The sequence below is a fragment of the Artibeus jamaicensis genome, unplaced genomic scaffold (genome assembly GCF_021234435.1).
Source record: "Artibeus jamaicensis isolate MK-2021 breed Jamaican fruit bat unplaced genomic scaffold, CSHL_Jam_final contig_1998, whole genome shotgun sequence".
Taxonomy (NCBI): Eukaryota; Metazoa; Chordata; class Mammalia; order Chiroptera; family Phyllostomidae; genus Artibeus; species Artibeus jamaicensis.
This window is the reverse complement of record NW_026521407.1, coordinates 1,236,700-1,251,973: the sequence shown is the minus strand read 5'-3', so window position 1 is coordinate 1,251,973 and position 15,274 is coordinate 1,236,700. Positions and strand designations below refer to the sequence as shown.

Sequence of the window (15,274 nt, the reverse complement as noted above, 5' to 3'; positions counted from 1 at the left end):
TTCTCTTTGCAGTTCTCAGTTTTTGCTTTATGTATTCTGATGCTTTGTTATTAGGTGAATACAACTTTAGAATTATGTCCTCTTTGAAATGACCTTTTATCATTATGAAATGGCCCTTTGTCCTTCGTAATAATCTCTGCTCTGAGATCTATTTTGTTTGATATATATATAGATATGTACTTTTATTTTTAGAGAGAGGGGAAGGAGAAATAGAGGGAGAAAAACATTGATCGGTTGCCCCTCATACACACCCAGCCAGGGACCTGGCCTGCAACCTAGGTATATATATATATATATCAGACATATCAAGGCATATGTCTTGACCAGGAATCGAACTGATGACCTTTTGCTTCCTGGGATGATGCCAAAACCACTGGGCCACACCAGTCAGGGCTATTTTCTCTGATATTAATAGAGCCCTTTTGACCAGTGTTACCATAACATAGCCTATATTAATATAACCATTCCAGCACTCTTGATTTGTATTAGCATGGTATATCTATTTCTTTCTAACTACTTATGTCTCTATTTCGAGTGTGGACTTCCTCTTTGATTTAAGCCAAGTGTCATCTCTGAGCTGGAGGCCCAGCCCTGATGGCCTGAGCTCTGTGAGAGGGGAAGACTGGTGCATCCTAGGACTCTCTGGGCCGCCCTCCCTTGCGGGGAGCTGGCACAGGGCTGATGCTGCAGAAAATATTTTTGGTGATGTGACCAAAATCCAGGTTGGTGGCAATGTCAGAACTGCACGAGACTGCTACTGTTTGGCCTTGTTTTTCCTGCAGACCATGTGAGAGTCCGGCCAGGCAGCTGTTCTCACCCCGAGGGTGATCTGGGGGTGAGAATATCTGGGGACATTTTTGGTTGTTAGGACCAGGAGAGGGTACAGTTGGAATCTAGTGGGTCAAGAGCCAGGGCTGCTGTTGAACACCCTGCAATGCACAGGACAGTCCCAGACAGAACGATCCAGCCCGAAATGTCAACAGGGCCGAGGTGAAGAAACTGCTCTCGGGCCTGGCCCAGCAAAATGTGACTGCATCAATCCATGAGAACTTCTACTCTTTAAATGGGCTTACACTTACTTACTGCTTTTTTTTTAATTTAAAGGAAAAGTAAGTAGCTGATGTTTAAAGAGAAAGAAAGTGGGCTTCTTGCAGACAGCATCTAGTTGGGTCTTCCCTTTTTATCTGCCTTTGTATAAACATGTTTTATTGTTGACACTACTACAGATGTCCCCCATTTTCCCCTGCCTCTGCCCACCTCCACCCAGCCCCCAGTCCCTGGCCATTAGCACACTCTTGTCTGTGTCCATGGGTCACGCACACATGTTCTTGAGCTAATCCCTCCGCCTTCTTTTATCCAGACCCCTCCGCCCCCTCCCCGCTGACATTTGTCAGTGTATTCCATGTATCCCTGCCTCTAGCCCTATGTTGTCCATTAGTTTATTTTGTTCATTCAATTCCACACATCTGCCTTTTAGCTGGCTTGTCCAGACCCTGTGTGTTGGTTGGGACCATTCATGTGGTTGGGTGTAAATCCACCATCCGGTTGCACGACCGAAAGTCGAAGACCTTCCCTGTCCACTCCTGCTCCCCCTTCTCTTCACACTTCCCAGGCATCGCCCCCGATAAACCGCAGGCCCCCTGCATCACTCGGCGTGTGTTTCCCAGAGAGCCCGAATTGACACAGGAGTTTTTTTCCTTTGTCAGGTGATCCCTGCTCAGCCATTTGTATTTCAGGGAAAAGCCTTAAAAAGCTGACTGGAGGTTCCATAGGCACGAGGGAGGCTTTTTTTATTGGTGGATTTTGCTTTTTAGTCATCGGGCGAAGAGCCAGCTGTTTCGCTGGAAACCCTCCAAATGTTAGTACATGGAATTTTTCTTGGGAGCCTCTCAGTTTCTCCAGATAGGAAACTTCTGGTCTTCTGTCTGGAGTAATTAGGAGCCTGGTTGCTGCCTTTCTGTGCAGGGCAGTGGTGGAGGGGCCAACTATTCTTCCACGCCAGGCCTCACCTCTGCCCCTCTGGTGCCTCCAAGTCCCTTTCCCCTTGTTATCATCTACCTTCCTCTGTCCTGGTAGCTAAGTCTACGACTCTTCCCCAGTCCACTTCCAATCTTCCAAAACACTGCTGAAATCCTTCAGCTGCTGAAATGTCCTTTCCTTGGTCCTGGTGGATTTACGCCTTTCTTCTTCCTTTGCTAACATGTTAGCAGGATATAAAAGATGCCATTCGTCACCATTAACAAGAAGCCCCCATCCCGACTTGCACTGACCCAGGGCCGTCCCAGCTGCTCCGTGGAGAGCAGATTGTAGACGGGTAGGTGTCGGCGCCAAACAGTCCAAAGGCTGCTGCCAGAGCCCAGGTGAGTGATGAGGGTGACTAGGACTGGGATGGTGGCAGTGGAGGTGACGAGAAATAGATCATGCAAGCCATATTTAGGCAATAGTTTTTAAATATGACCACAAGTTCTTTGAGATTCCTCCCTTCAAAACATGGAACTTGATTTTCCTCCCCCTGCATGCAGGCTGGGCTTAGTGACTCATTTCTAAGGAATAGAATCCAACAGAAGTTAACAGTGTGTGACTTTTAATGCAAGATCAGAAAAGGCATCGCACCTTCCTCCTGGCTGGCTGGCTGGCTGGCTCGCTCTCTTGCTCTCTCTCTCTCTCTCTCTCTCTCAGAGCTCTCACTCCAGGGGAAGCCAGCTGCCATACTATGAGGACACTCAAGAGCTCCACAGTATCCACCTGGCAAGGAATTCCGGCTTCCCGCCAACCACCAGCACTAACTTCACAGGTCTGTGAAAGAGGCCTCTGGAAGCAGACCCTCCAGCCCAGGCCAGCCTTTTAAGTGACAGCACCCTCAGGGACATCTTGACTGCAACCTAATGAGAGACCCTGAGCCCAGTCAAGTCACGTCTGGATTCCTAACCCAAAGAAGAAGCGTGTATTAGCGAGATTATGGATGCTTATTATTTTAAGACACTAAGTGTTGGAAGCACTATGTTACACAGCAATGGATGACTAATACAGGGGGTAAGGAGGAAGGAATCAAAGACTTACTCTGGATTTTTGGACTTAAGTGACTGGATAAATCACAGCACCATTTAATGCAGTAGGGAAGTCTGGGGGAGGAAAAGGATTTGAAATCACAAGGTTGATTTTGAGTTGCCTTATAGATATCCACGTGGAGAGAGATATCGCGTAGGTGGTGTTATAAATCTCCCAGCTGGAGAAATGGAGAAATGGATGAAAGCCATGGACATGCAAGACAAAAAGATGAGGGCTTGGCGCCAAGCCCTGGGGCTCCCCAAACTTTAGAGGTAGGACAGAGAAGGAATCAGACTAAGGAGTGGCCAGAGAGGTGGGAGGAAAACCAGAAGACAGTGGCAACTCCAAGGCCAAAGAGAGCTTCAAGAGGGAAGAGGGAGCAGCTGGAGCAGGGCGAGACGTTCAGGAGGGTGGTGCTGCCCGGAGACAGCTGATTCAGAGACACCGCGCACAACCCTGAGCTCCCAGTCACCGTTTCTCGGTGCTTACCCACTGCCTGGCACTTTAACAGGTTTTCTAGTTGAGTCATTGCAGTAATTCCATGAGGTAAATATCATGGCCCTCCTTTCACAGATGAGGGGACTGAGGGACAGAGAGATTAAATAACTTGCTCAAGATTAGATAGCTTGTGGAATGGCAGAGGCCATGGTGAAACTCAAAGGCCTTGATCTTGACCAGAAGGCATCAAAGGAGGGGCAGAATGCAAGGGGCCTGCTTCTTTCTTTTTTCATCTCTCAGTGAATAGGTTTCCTAAGTTTTGTGTAGGCCCTGGGGAAACTAACTAAGCTCATGTGGGTCCAACAGGTGGGCGTTTCCCCAGAGAGTTGAGCAGAGAAAGGGGAGGGAGGCAGAGGTGGGAAAGGCAGGGGAGGGGGAATCTGTGCCTTTGACTTTAAAGGAGCAACATGCAAATTATATTCAAAGAAACATGCAAATGATGTGGCAATTGATTTGCGAATAAGCATCTGTTATTTTTGGTCAACAGCTCGGGCACTGTTGGGTGGACCCTCCTCGGCTTTCTCCCAGGGTGGCCCCGGGGTCAGGGTCCCTTGCGTGTCTACTGACTAAGCCGGAGAAGTAGCAGGTGCCTCACCGCACAGCAGACCAGGCTCTGGACAGGAAGGAGGGTGCCACCTGCCACGTCCAGGTGAGTCATCTAATCACACATCTGTCTGACAAATATCTGTCAAGTAACTAGAGACAGATGAAGTAGACAAGTAGAAGACTCATTATTTCTCATTTGTGGGAACATATTTCAGTGGGGGAAATAAACAGATGCAGCAGAACCTGCGGCCTTGTCTGGAGTCTAGACTGAGGTTTCTCAGCCCCAGTGCTGAGCTATTGACATTGTGGAGGGGACCATCCTGTGCATTGTAGGGTGGTCAGCGGCATCCCTGGTCTTTGTCCATTAGATGCCAGGTGCACCCCCTCCATTGTAATAACAACCAAACGGCCCTGAGGTGGGGGTGAGGGGGCCAAAATCACCCTGGATGAGAACAAGCTCCTCGGGCGAGTCAGTGCGTTCGGCGAGCTGGGGGTTGATGTCCAGAACCTCGTGTTCTTCCACACTTCTGTAGCATGACCACTGAGGGCGGCAGTCTTTCTGAAATTTCTCACTTAATTCCTTTCTACTTAATTCCTTCCCCCCACCCACCCAGGCCTCTGCTCTGGGCACATGTTGTTACTCAGTTTTGCCCCCAGAGATTCTCGAGGAGCAATCGAGGTCACCCCCAAACTAAACGGCCCAGCCTTGAGCCCTTCGTTTGCCTGTGCTGTTTTCATCATTCTACCTCTTCCTCCCTTGTCATGCAGTTGTCATCTGTGGGACTGTCATTCACGCTCCTCTCTCTGCCCTTGCCCATTGCCTTTGATTGGCAGCTTCCAGGAGTTAAGAAACTAGATTTTGCAGATCAGGGTTTTTCTCACTCTGCTCTGCCAAGCGCTGGGAGTCCTGTGGGGCCTTCAGGAGCCCCTGGGGGATGGCGGGAGGGGCAGGAGAGGCTTCCAAGGGGCAGGAGGAGGAAAGCGGGCATGTCTGCCTTCTGCTGTGGGCATCCCTGGCCCCCACCGTGGCTTCCGCCAGAGCAGCTGGGCTTCTCTCAGGTTTTGCTCTGCTTCTGCATGGTAGCCTTTGGACAAACAGTCTCAAGGGTAACAGGCATTTATAATTTGCTGACCTGGATGGCGGGGTGGGGCACTGTAGAGAGCAGAGGGCTCCCCAACACCGGCACCTGTGCTGTGTTGCACTGTGCAGCTTGGTGCTGTCAGTCACAGCAGTCTGGAGGCCCTTGAAGCTTCATCCCGCTCCTTACGGCTGGGTGGGGGCCAGGGATGCCCACAGCACAGGGCAGACGAACAGACCCCCGAGGCAGGCCAGGCCCCCAGGGTTCTGACTCAGAACACACGCCTCTTCCTGGGAAGAAAAGGCAGTGAACCCCAGCACAGGACGGCTGCCCCTCATCCAGCCACACAGCAGAAGAGAGAGTAACTGCCCTGAAGCAGCAGCAGTAAGAACTGAGACAAGACGCCAGGAAGAACTTCCCAGTTTGGCACCTGGGGAAGAGCAGCTGGGAGCTGCAGTGGAGCAGGCAGTGTCGGACGGGAGGCTGCCCCCACCCCCACCCCCACCCCCACCCCTCCCCACCCCCTGCCACTGTCGCAGGCTGAGGGATGATCACAGCACAAGCCCCCCTGACACACACCCGACCCGGCCTCTGCCCCTCACGGGGGTACAGTGCAGTGCAGATGAGCCTCCAGGCCCTGAAACTTGGCAAACGGTGGGGAGCAGCATCAGGCTGTGCCCTGTCCTGGCGTCTCTGAGAAGACCTTTCCGTCACGTCACAGCCTTGCCAGACAGCAGTGCCGTGTGTGGGAGCCTTGTTCCCCAGGGACCTGGAGATGGAGCGGGCTCGCCCCTCTGCCTCTAACCTCCAGCCCCACGGAACCCTCTGGACGCAGGCACAATCAGGCATTTCATGCCTCCCAAGGGTCAGAATGAAAGGCCTGTGTCTGTCTGCACTCCCCTCCCCCACTTCCATCTTCGCATTTTCCATCTGCCCCTGGGCCAGAGCCTCATCTTCCCCCGCCCCCCTCCCGCCCCCGAAGTTCTCTGCAGATATCTGGAACAGAAGAGAGTGCCTTCCATGCTCAGCACCAAAGCCACTACCTCGGGTTTCCAGCCTGCCTGGGAGGAGGGAAGATGCTAATGACCTTCCCCTGTCACTCACAGGAAACCGGAGAGCTCAATGACACCCCAAGGTCACAGAGCACCAGCCAGACCCACTGTTCCGCCCATCTCCTCCCTCCCACTCTGTCCTCCTCCGTGGTTCGCCCTGGCCCTGGGCGTGGGGTGACCCGCCACTTCCTTACCGAGCCAAGGGCTTCTTCCCACTGGAAAATCCCCGACACTGAAATGGCCAAGACCTGGAGGAGCCACTGAATCAAACATACAAGTTCAAGTTGGAGTTCACCCTCCTAATGGCTGCTTGTGTGCCAAGGAAGGGAGGCTCTCTGTGCAGGCGGGGGGTGCTGATCCCTGATATGTCCCCCCACCCCCACACCAATGCTAAAGCCAGACAAGCAGCCAGGAACTGGCGTCACCGGCACCGTTCTCCGGTCCCACTGCTACCACCGCGGAGCAGCCATTCCGAGCCTGACATTCTGTCAGATTCACACCACCTCCGGGGCCCAGCCAGGAGCGCTTCCTGGATAAAATATTAACCACGCAGATCGGAGACAGTGCCTTAACGAGCGACAGACTGCACGACCACAGCCTGGCAAAGGAGACGCACGCCGTCCGGGGGTGGGGAGGTGAGAAGTATATATAGATATAGACTTCAGATCTATCCGTGCAACGTGTGTCTGAGGCAGAGAACAGCAGGGATGGAAAACTACCACAGCAGCCTTCCAGCTGGGGTGGCCTGAGGTCGGCAGGAGGCCGGGGGAGGGAGGGTCAGGAGGATCCCCAAAGCAGAGAGCTCAGAGTGGGGGATGACAAAGGCCCTTTGTGCTTGGACTCTGGGTGGAGGGGGCCTTGGGTTTCGGAGGAGAAAGCTGGGTAGCGGCAAGGCCTCAGAGAGGAGGCAGGGAAAGGTGAGGGAGAGGAAGCAGAGTCCGGGGAGTCCTGGGGACAACGCTTCCACCCCCCCCCCCGGGGGCACTGGAGGATCTTTAACAGGTGCCCGTGGGGCCTGGGTGTCATGCAGCTCACATGGCAATGGCGAGGGGTGGCCCCACCTGGATCCAGACTGACATTCACTGACAGGGCGTCGTTCAAACCTTCGCATGCGTGTGCATCACGAGGGGCTTGTCAACAGTGTGGGGAGATCTGACTCGGGAGAGCTGCGTGGGCCTGAGAGTCTGCACTTCCAGCGAGTCTCAGGCGAACGCCAGTGCTGCAGGTCCACGGGCCCCCGTCGGGCAGCCGCAGTCCACCGGGACCTCACGTGGGCTCGACAGACATAGAACTCACGGGTGTCCCCAGGGGCCCAGGGTGCTGATGAAGATGGGTCAAGGAATTAGAGCCACGAGGCCCCTCCCTGGGCCCACGCTGACGTGGAACTCCCAGCCCAGAGTGCCAGGCTCCCAGGGCGGCCCAGGGCTGCAGACCTAGCGGACGTCACAGGACCTGGGGAGCCACGGAGGCCGGGGTGGGGTCGGGAGCCGGGGACTTGAGTTAACTAGTACAGAGCCCACAAGGAGTTACAGCCCACTTTGACCCAGAGTGAGGCAGAGCCCACAGTGGCCACAGGGGTCGGGACTGACTTGGAACCCACACAGGACTGAGGTGACACCCGCTTTGGCCCAGGGTGACACGGAGTTCCCAGGACTCTGACGTGGCAGTACCAGGCCCCTGACCTAAGGAAGGCCTGCAGCGTGGCCCCCAGACTTGGTGGAGGCTCCCCTCTGGGGATTCGGAAGACAGGAAGGGAGGGGCCGGAGGAGGCTGCACAGGGGAGGGAGGGAGCCAGGAGCTGCCAGCTCCGGGGCTGTGTGCCGTGGGCAGAGTGGTGCTTGGCTGGGCCCCGGGTTGGAAGGTGTTGAGAGAGAAGGTGCGGCTGCTGCTGCACCAGCTCAGACGGAGGCGAAGTGGGAAGCTGGAGGCAGGGCGGTGCGGGCCCTGGCACCCAACTCGAAGTCATGTGACCTTGGTCTGTGGCGGTGACAGGAGGTGGGGTGAGGAGCCCAGACCTTGGGACCTTGAGCATCTGACTTAAATCCCTCTCAGCGGCTCCTCTGTTAAAACAGATACTTGATCGCACGGTAGGGAATAGGGAAGGCTGTTGATGGCCAATCTGAAGGCCGTAAATGTAAAAGGTCGTCGTTTATTCTGCCTGCTGCTGTCCGTGTGGTGGGCAGGGGGCGCCCTGGCCTCTGCCTCCCAACAGCCCACCCTGTGCTGCAGGAAGTCACCCAGGGAAGGCGTGGTCACCAGCCACCCCGCCCCGCCCACGCCCCTCCTGTTTCAGACTCTGGCTCTGGACTCCCAGAACGTCCTCCAAGCTGAGTCCGGCTGCCACCCTGGGTAGCCGTGGGGTCCCAGCAACACGGGAAAGCTGGGCAGCCCCCACCGACCACCCTGCCCCTCTTCCAGGCCTTTCCTCGCTTCTTCCACCACAGCCCCTCCGCACCCTCCCCAGCACCTCCACACCCTCACTGCACCCCTGGCTTCCACATGCTCCCCTGGACCCACGCTTTGTACCCTCACTCTCGTGGTCCTTGACTTTCCCTGCCCACAGGACCGCCCCCCTGGGCCCACCCACCTGTCTGCTGAGCTCCTGGACCCCAGCGGCTAAGCTCAGCTGGGAGAAGCCCCCACACCCAAGGACGTCTGCAGCCTCCACCAGTTCTGGGCCTCCCAGGTTCCCTGAGCTCCTCAGTCCCACACCCGACTCTCTCCCCTCCCGCCCTGCACCCCTCACCTCGTCTCCCCCTTCTCAAAGGACGTGAAAGCTCTCTGGAAAGCACTCCTGCTCCCAGCTCCCCCAGCTGCCAACCCACCTGCCCCTCCATGATCTCCTGTCTCGTGCATGTGTGTGCGTGCACATATGTGTGACTTGGAGCGTGTTTGTGAACACACATATTCCTCCCTGTCTACCTCAGCCCCAGCCCAGCCCCTCTACATAGGCCTCATCCCTCTCTCTTCCTTTTTCCATTGTTCTCATCATGAGCCCCCTTCTAGATCCTTCTCCGCTTCTTCCTTCACAGCCAAGTTCTTCAAAAGAGATGCTCCTTTCCCTCCTGTTTCACCCCCCCCCCACAGGGGCGTCACTGGAGTCACCAGTGACCTCCTAGCTACCAAGGCCACGGGACCCGTCTTCATCCCCATTTCACCCAATCTTTGTGCAACATCAATACCGCTCCCCACTTTATCTGCCTTCATGGGCTCTCCTCCCTTGGTTCCCCTCACAGTTGATCAGTTATACTAGTTAGGCTAATTTTTATTACATTGTATTTTAATTTCATACTGTACTAGTTAGGCCAATAATTTTTGTTAAACTGATTAATGACATTAATTAAGTGATGCAGCAAAGTTGTGTTAGATAAGCTGAACTCTTGTAACAAAAGATCCAAATACGACAGCAACTTAATGGACAGAAGGTTTCAGGCCTGGCCAGTAGCTCAGTTGGTTGGAGCGTCATCCTAAACACCAAAAGGTTACAGGTTTGATTCCCAGTCAGGGCACATAGTTTCTGGTTCAATCCCGTCTAGGGTGAGGGTTTACAAAAAAGAACGTAAAGTTTCATTCTTCCTCACGTTCCCAGGGAACATCCCAGGTCAGTGGTGAACTCTGCTTGCTTACTCACTGGAAGGCCCCGGGCCCTCCCGTGCTGCGCTGCCCCCTAGGGCATTCTCCGTGATTTTAGGCTGCACGGGGGGGGGGGGGGGGGGGGGGGGCAGCCACGCAGGGCTCCAGCCGCAGGTTGGGAAAAGAGAGTGCACCGTGGGTATGCTTAGGGTCTCAAGGCCAAGGCAGAAAAGGGCCCACTCCGCTTCTCCTGAGCAGCACACTAGTGGGAAGGAAAGCCCTTTGGCTTCCCTGACTGTGAGGGAAGCAGGGATGCAAGTCTACCTGGGTAGCCAGGGCAGCGCAGACTTTGGTGTACGACCAGCAGTTGTCACCAGAGTGCCATCTTGTCCCTCCGACCTCCCAGTCATTCCTCTCACCTGTCACTCAGGGCTCTATTCCCGGATCTCTTCTCCCGCCCACACACACCCCCTGGTCATTCTTGTCCATTCACAGGCTGATGACGCCCAGCATTCTACCTCCAGCCTAGGTTGCCCTCAGGCAGCAGACTCTGGGCCAAAAGCTGGGATTAGGCCAGACTCCAAGGCCCGCAATTCTGATTTATAAAGGCCTCTCCTCTCCTTCTCCCAGAGACCCCTGGGCCTTTCCCACAGAATTCAAACTGAGCTTCCAGCCCTCGCCCACCCCCCAGTACTTCCCACCATGCTCCAGTGAAATGCAGGAATTCGAGGCCCAGTCCTGAGCCCTCTTTTCCTCTCCCCTTTTAATATCTCCCGAGCCCCACATCCAGCCTCCCAACCTCCACACCCACAGACACCCAGGTAACTCACACGAGTGTGTCTCTGGTCCTCCCTCTTCTCTGAGCATCAGACCCAAACATCCACTTCGATGCCTCAAAGGCACCTCCGACGGTACGTGCCCAGGTCTGAACTCAAGATGCTCAGCACAGAGTTTCCTGTCTCATTGCTGACCCAGCCTCTAAAGCCAGAGTCCCAAGACTTACTCCTGTCCCCTCCTTCACACTCAGCCCCCAGACCGAGCTCTCGCCACACGTGGTCAACTGTGCCTGCAGTGGTCCACTCCACTCCACGCTGCACCCCCACCTGTACCCACACTCCCACCAAAGGCCATCAGCATCTCTTGCCTGGTCGCCTCCTTACCGATTTCCCCACATCCGCCTTTGTCCACAGTGATGCCGCAGTGATCCTCTCCAAACACAAACCTGATGGTCACAGCGCTGCTTAACACCAGTGCTGTCAGAACAAGAGGCCCTGCGACATCCGGCCCTGCCCCCGCCCCTGCCTACCTTCTCCCCGTGACTCTAGGCTCTGGCCATGCTCGACTCTTTGAGGCACCTTGCTCCCTCCAGTGCCAGGCCCATTATCCACACGGTCCCCTCTCCCTGTCTTTAATTCCTAGTCATCATTCCAAGCTATTCTCAAGCCCCAGGAAGTCTCTTCCGCTCTCCCTGCCCAGGCTGAATGCTCCCGGCCCAGCTCCCAGGCCCTTGCACTCCTTCCCAGCAGTGTTTCCACTGCATGGTTATTGATCACCACCCCACACACACCCCGCAAGCTCCAGAGGGCCAGGACCCTACCTGTTTTGCTCACCACTGTCTCTCAGTGACTGCACAAGGCCCAGCACATAGTAGGACTCCATTAACATTTATTGAACAAATCATAAGTACCGTGTATGGCCACCATGGTCCGACTGAGTCATCCCCCAGGGGTCCCCACTGTCTTCAGAATAAACTCCTTATACTGATATACAAGACCCATTGTGACCTGGCCTCTCTCTACCTCATGTCTTATCACATGCACCCCGTGCTTCAGGCAATATGATTGGCTTAAAAGACCCACTTACTCAAGCCTCAATGCCTTTGCTCTGCCCTCTCTGTCCTCAGCACCTCCTGGGTCTTCATTGCTTCATGAGCTCGTGCCTATCCTTCAAGACTCAACTCAGGTACCTCCTCCTCTGGGAAGTCCTCCCTGACTGCCCCCTCCTGCTCCCCCCACATGCCCCATTGTTCTCTCAGCCTCCTGATCCCTATCTCCACTTGTCATGCTGTCCTGTGACCCTTTGCTCCCTTGTCTCTCTCCCTTACAAAGCTGTGAGCTTTGGGGAGAGAAGTATGGGGGTTTAGTCACGTCTCATCTCCAGCCCTCAGCCCATTGTCCGAAACAGTTAAAGTTTCAGTAAATGTTAACTCTCTTCACTGCTCCTCCCAATTCCTTTAAAACTGTGCCACACAGCTTCGTACATAAACCTGACAACTGGAAGTGACCCGAGGGTCAATCAGCAGACTACGTAAACTGCAGATATTCATAAAGTGAAATACTACATGGTAATGAGAAGAACAAAGTACTGTTACCCTCCACAGTGTGATAAATCCACACCTGTGAGGTGGAACCAAAGAAGCCAGACCCAGAAAAACAGCTTCCATTTACATGAAGGTCAAAAACAGGCAGAACGAACCTGTGGTGAGAGAAGCCAGCCCGGTGGCCTGGTCGGAGGGAGTGAGCGGGCCTGTGACTGCCGGAGCCTCCCGGCGGGCTGGCTACCTACACCTGGGCGGTGGCCACCCAGGCTGTGCCTGCGCAAACATTAATCAAGCTGCACTTTAAAGTAGATAATGTCGCCTCTATTTCTTCAATGCTATAATTTTTGTCATACATCATCACGGGCCTTGCCTGGGTGGCTCAGCTGGTTGGAGCACAGTCCTGTAGACCAAAACAGTGCAGGTTCGATTCTCAGGGCACTTACACAGGTTATGTGTTTGACCTCTGGTCAGGGCGAGCTCCAGAGGCAGCTGACCGATGTTTCTCTCTCACATCGATGTTTCTCTCTCTCTCTTCTCTCTAAAATCAATAAATATATCCTTGGATGAGGATTTTTTTTTAAATAAAGAAAGAAATCATGAAGAGCGAACTTCCTGTGTCTGAGAGTCACCTCCTGCTGCAGTTTTAGCTGGTGATATTAAAGCCCAGAGTGGGCAAACCACTCCGCTAGTCACCCAGCACATCTGTCGAAAGTCCACTCCCTAAGGAGAGGACTGCATGTCCTGCTTTTCCCACGCAACCAGAGGCTCCTCTAGGGCAAGCTCTCTGTGACCTCCAAATATCAGGGTGTGACCTCTGAATATCGGGGCGCTAGCTCTGGTTTGCAATGGGTCGCTGCCAGGTTGGTGAAACATGGCAGCACAGTCATCACCAAGAGCACAAACTCTGTAGCTGCTACTCTGTAGCTGCACTGGCGGAACATCTCAGTGCCTCAGGTTCCTTATCTACAAACGGGGATCATAATATAATAGTACCTTTTTCCTAATGTTGCTCGGAGGACTCCATGAGTAACTAGGCATAAAGCACTTAGAACAGTGCCTGGCTCCAACAGGGTGCCACGTAAGTGCTTACTATGATGAATGCTACTAGGGGGAAACTCAGTCAGACAGACCAGAGTTAAACTCTGCTCCTCCACTGGCTGCCAGACCTCAGGCAAATCAATTAACCTTTCTGAACCTCCATTTCCTCATCTATTAAACAGAGACGATAATAATTATCTATTGTAATTAAGGCAAAAATAATACATGCAAAGCACCTGACTAAGCTCTTGTGTGCGAGGAGCATGGCTTACACATCTCTCTCACCAAACCCAGCGCTAAGAAACGCTCAATTGCTTGAAAGCATTAAGTCTTTCCCCACCCACCGTCCGTGGCCTTTCATCCTCCGTCTAGTGCTAGCAGAGAGCACCATCTAGTGGAAAGCTCTGGAACTGCACCTAGCCGAGTGCCACTGGCTAAGCGCCTGTGCAGTCCTTTAAATAGCCCTTTAAAATATGCACTCTGACCGGACACGGATCCAGGACCTAAATAGAATGGGGATACACAAGATGACTTGGGGGGGTGCAAGAAAAAATACAAACAATTATCGTCAACACCCTAATTTTTCATTTTAAATAAAATATGAACACCATGTAGAAGGACTTGGAGCACTGGACAGTGTCTTCTTGGGATATTTTCACAATTTCAGGCATGATTCTGAAGCAACCACTCATGTCAATGACTCAGTTAAGGCCAAAGCGACGAAAAGAAAGGGGATTCCCCAGGGTGGCCTGACTTAGCTCCCCAGGCTCCCCGTGAAGAGGGGGGAGTGCGGGAGTGTTTGGCCCCAAAGCCCGAGTTCTCCCACCACCCCCCATCACCCCTCCCCCAGAGCAAAGAGGTCTAGAGGGCTTCTCAAAGAGTAAAGAGGGTCTGGAGGTGGAAATCAAAGAATACTTCATGGAAGAGATGGCATTTCAAACAGGTTTTGGAGAATGAAGGTAGAGAAAGGGGTGGGTGGCTGGGGAAGGAAGGGCATTCCAATGCGATGGGCCACACGGTGTGTAAAGTGAAATGACAGGGACGGGCTGGACAGGAGAGTCAGGGCCACAGCACAGAGGGCTCTAGATGACAGGCCAAGGAGGACCCACTGAGTAAGAAGGTCATCTGACCTGAGGGGACCAAGAAAACAGAGACGCAGAAACTGCGACAGTCCAGACTAGACCCGTGTGAGCTGCACTGTGATGGAGAGGATACAGGAGATACTGGTAAGAAATACATCAAGAAGATGGTGAAGCAGGTATCTAGGGCCCCTCACGGGCATCCCGGGCCATAATGAGGACCAGCTTGTCTTCTGCAACTTGAACAGTGGCGCCCACTCTTCCCCTTCAGTGCTGGGGCTGGCCTTGCCCTCAACGACTACTTTGTCGAGCTCATTTCCTGGTATCTCTGACCCTCTGAAGAAGGGTCAGAGGGACTTAGGGACCCCTACCTTGTCATGCACCATCAATAAAGTTCACTGTACCCAGCCAGAGAGAGAGACAGAAGCAGGGGGAGGTTCAGAAATAGCAGTGGGTCAAATGGGAGACCTGGGTGAGAATTCAAGGTGCTGAGTCTTGGGGAGAAAGGCAGAGCTGTGACCAGAACGTAGACGTGACCAGGGGGACTGATGGGGGGAGGCAGTGGAGACATTCGGCTTGGTCTTCAATAGGGAAAATACAAGTTGCCAGCATCCACATGGAGGTACACGACCAAAGCTTGGGAAAGGGGCTGGGCTGGAGGATGAGGAGGCAGGGACAGTCATCTGGGAGTCACTCACCTATGCAGGTGCAAGCTGAAGATCTGAGAAAGGAAGACAAGGAATCACCAGGGGTGCCACGAGGTCAGAGGATAGACACGCCCTGGACATCATGGGCTCCCTTTTTATTAAAAGTTCCCAAGGACGGAGGAGGAGGGAGAGGCACAGAAGACAGGAAGGGGACCTTCGAGAAAACTGGGAGAACTTGGTGAACATGCAGCAGTGTCGCAGGTCATGGAGACATCGGGGGTCAGAACATGAAGCGATCCTGGGGTCAGAACGGCAGGGAGGCAATCACCGGATTTGTGGCTTGGAGCTGTCATGAGTGATCCTTGAAAAAGGGTTTGGGGGGGGTAGAAGTCAA

At 53.9% G+C, this 15,274-nt stretch overlaps 1 protein-coding gene across 1 annotated transcript in view; it reads right to left on the bottom strand.

Moving 5' to 3' along the window:
• Positions 1-15,274, bottom strand: part of EPOP (elongin BC and polycomb repressive complex 2 associated protein) — a 34,388-nt gene that overhangs the window by 9,131 nt on the left and 9,983 nt on the right. The window contains exon 3 of the transcript XR_005083166.2: positions 12,560-12,654. The gene's annotated coding sequence lies outside the window, so the exon portion shown is untranslated. The remainder of the gene's footprint in view (positions 1-12,559; positions 12,655-15,274) is intronic.